Here is a 3659-nt window from a genome sequence, read left to right as displayed (position 1 = left end):
CAAGCCAAGTCTTTATTTTATAGGCAGATTCCACAAGGTAAAGTAAGGGCATGGTCAAGATGTTTGCAATGTTCTAATCTACTCAATTACATGCACCCGAATTCTATCAAGCCCACATTACTCAGACACGTGGGGCCACGTGTTTGGACCATAGATTCAAGCTTACAACTATAGTTGTTGGATATAATTGTGCTGGGAGGGCTCTGCCCTCCAAGCTGGGACTTGCAAGTGTCAATGAGAGGACTGTGCCCTCTCATCAGTCTGAGGCTTGAACCTGTCCAAACACTGTAGCCGCTCTCCACAGGTTTGTTGTGGTTGATCATGAGCCTATGAGGGGGTGGCCCCTGGGTGGCAGGCTGCAGGAAGGGCAATCTACAATTTGTCCAGAAAGTTGTTTAGGGCTGGGATGCCTTCCTTCAGGGCTTTGCGCTTGCATGTCTTGGCCACCACCTGGTTGGGGCAGCTGGTGTTGTCAAAGAGGTCTCCCGGCAGGATCTACCAATGGTCAAACACACACTGGCCACCTGTGTTGGATCTCAGGTTGGCGGTGAAGCCAAAGGACTCATTGATGGGCAGGTAGGCCTTCACAACAAACATGGGGGTGCCAGCCACCTGGGACTCCTCAAAGACATGGCCCCGCTTCCTGTTCAGGACTCAGTAGATACCACCAACCACTTGCTCTGGACACTGGATTTCCACAAGATAGATGGGCTTCATGAGTAGGGCTGGGCAGTTAGAGACAGCACCGGGCTGTGGGGATGATCTGGCCACTCCTGAGGTGGATAGCATCAGCATACATTGTTACATCATGGACATCGAAGCGTACACCTTGCATGTTCTCCTCACACAGTGCCCTCTCTTTTGTGACCTACTGGAAGCCTGCCTCTATGCTGTTCTTGATCTCATTGAGATACTGCACACCTTTGGTGATATCAGTAAAGATATTGGGCCCAATGCCATCGGGCCTGAAGCATTAGATCTTGCAGGCCTCAGCCACATCCCACTCATATTTCTCAGCCAAATATCAGTCCGCTGCTTGAGCTCCTGGCAGGCAGACACTTCACCCTTGTCAATGCCCTCAGCCAGGCCATCGGGGAAGGGCCACATCCTCATGTACAGTTGATTGTGCTTATTGGGAGACTTGGGCAGTCAGAGCACATTCGACTCCTCACTGATTGTCTCATGATAGGACACAACAGGATCGGATTGCTTGGTGAGAATGTAGACATGGTCCTCCTCCAGGTCTTTCAGGCAGATCTCCAGGTACAGCTCACCAGCCCCAGCAATGATGTGCTCCCCTGACTCCTCAATGATACACTGCACCATAGGGCCTGACTTGGCCAGCCGCTTTAAACCCTCCACCAGCTTGGGCAGGTCAGCCAGATTTTTAGCCTCACGGCAACCCTGACGACAGAGCTCATGCTGAACTTCATCACCCGCATGTTGGGGGTGTGCTCGAAGGTGGTGATGATGCCTGTTTTCACAAGGAACTGGTCCACATTCACCAAGCCCACAATGTTCCCACAAGGCATGTCCTCCATGGGCTCCACATAATGGCCCATCATCAAGATTGTTCTCTGGATGGGCTTCAGGTACAGGTTCTCCTTCTTCCCTGGTGTGTAGTTGGGCCCCATGATCCTGACCTTCAGGCCAGTGGACACCAGCCCTGAGAAGACTTGGCCAAAGGCATAGAATTGGCCTTTGTCAGAAGTCAGCACCATTTTGGAAATGTACATCATAAGAAGTCTTTGGGGGTCACAGCTTTTAATGCCCATGGCTGCCTCATCATTGGTGGGGGGGGGGGGGCCTCGTACAGTGGTACTTCTGGGCTGTCACAGGGGAGGGCAGGTGGATGGTCATCATCTGCAGCTGGGCATCACCAGCAGTGCATCACAGCCTTCAAAAGTGGTTTGCCTTCTTTGTCCTTATCTTCACTGTCCAACTTGATGTCCAGTTCTTCAATCAATTTTCCTGTCTCCTCTTTCTTGAAATTCATGATAGCTTCAGATACCTTGAAGAAGGGGTCCAGGATAAGCTGGCAGAATGTCCATGGCAGCTTCTTGCCATCAGGGTTAGTGGCGGACTTTTGAATTTACCATTGGCTGGATCAAAGTACTGGTCACCCCACAGCTTCTTCATCATGTCTTCCACTTTCCTGGCCCGCTCAGCAGGTCCCAGCTGGCCCTCACCCTTGGCAGCAAATTTGACCACATACATCTCTGCAAACTGCTTCAGGGTGAAGGCCCAACCATGGAGACCAGACCCGAAGCCAACAGTCTTGAGAACAGGGTCAGTCATGATGCTGTCCATGGGGCCACTCTTGCCCTCTTCATAGGTAGAGATGATGATATTGACATTATCCACAATGTGCTGGAAAGTCTGATAAAGTTCCTCAGACTCCAACTGCAGCTCAAGCAGAGCCCAGTCCATCTTGTTCATCATCAGAACAGGCTTAATGCCTCTGGGGTGCCTGCCTCAGCACTGTCTCCGTCTGCACACACATGCCAGATACACAGTCCACTACCACCAAGGCACTATCGGTGACACGGAGGACAGCTGTCACCTCCAAGGAAAAGTCCACGTGTCCAGGAGAGTCAATGAGATTGATAAGGAAACCGAAAGCATCTTTGCTCTGCTTATGAAGTTTAAGTCATTCTCTGAGATCTTGTACCGGTAGAAGAGGGAGATGGCCGTTGGCTTGATGGTGATGAAACACTCCTGCTCATCAGTGAAGTGGGTCTCCCCAGCCTGGGCAGAGTCAATGATACCAACCTTACACACCAGGGAGTCCATCAGCATGGACTTGCCCTGGTCCACATGGGCGATCACAGACATGTTCTGTATATTGGCCTTCTTGTCCATGATGGTCCAGATCTGATCTGCTCTGAAGTTCACCATGATGGCAGATGGTGGTGGATTCTCCCAGACAGATCTGAGAGAAGGAAATTGCACCGAAGATGTGGCAACAAGGGTGGAAGAGCTCCACCAGATTTTAAATTATTGGGTGACTTATTTGAGGAATCAATGTTTCTTATTTAAAATGTAACTTTGAAAATAGGAAGCCATTTTTATGGTTCTATTCAAAGGCAGCTTTTAAAAAGATGCCTCTTATTTCAGTTCTTTGTGGTGGGTGGAGACCATAAATATATTTTAAAATAAATAATAGTCTATCTATACTAATAAAAGGGTAATATGCTAATTAGACCTGGTTGACCAGCCATCTTCCGGACATCCGACTTCATTCCAGACAAAGCCATGGTGGTGGGGGCCAAGGCAGAGGCAGTTAGGGGCGATTAGGCCAGCAGGGGAGGGCAGTTGGGGGCCAGATCAAGCCTGCAGGGGAGGGCAGTTGGGGACGAGATCAGGCCGGCAAGGGAGAGCAGTTGGGGGCGACCAGGCTATTAGGGAAGGGCCATTGGGGGCAACCAGGCCAGCAGGGGAGAGCAGTTGGGGGCAACCAGGCCAGCAGGGGAGAGCAGTTGGGGGCAATCAGGCCATCAGGGGAGTAGTTAGGGGTGATCAGGCAGGCAGGCAGAGGCAGTTAGGGGTGATAAGGCAGGCAGACAGAGTGGTTATGGGTGATCAGGCAGGCAGGCAGGTGAGCAATTAGGAGCCAGAGGTCCCAGATTGCGAGAGGGATGTCCGATCCCTGTGGGATT

At 51.1% G+C, this 3659-nt stretch overlaps 1 pseudogene; it reads right to left on the bottom strand.

Annotated features, from left to right (window-relative positions):
* Nucleotides 1-357: 357 nt before the first annotated feature.
* LOC102244161 lies at nucleotides 358-2937 on the bottom strand (annotated as a pseudogene).
* Between the last annotated feature and the right edge of the window lie 722 nt (nucleotides 2938-3659).

The sequence above is a fragment of the Myotis brandtii genome, unplaced genomic scaffold, assembly GCF_000412655.1.
Source record: "Myotis brandtii unplaced genomic scaffold, ASM41265v1 scaffold110, whole genome shotgun sequence".
NCBI classification, from domain to species: Eukaryota; Metazoa; Chordata; class Mammalia; order Chiroptera; family Vespertilionidae; genus Myotis; species Myotis brandtii.
The sequence above is the reverse complement of the archived record's forward strand: the minus strand, read 5'-3'. Positions and strand labels throughout refer to the sequence as shown.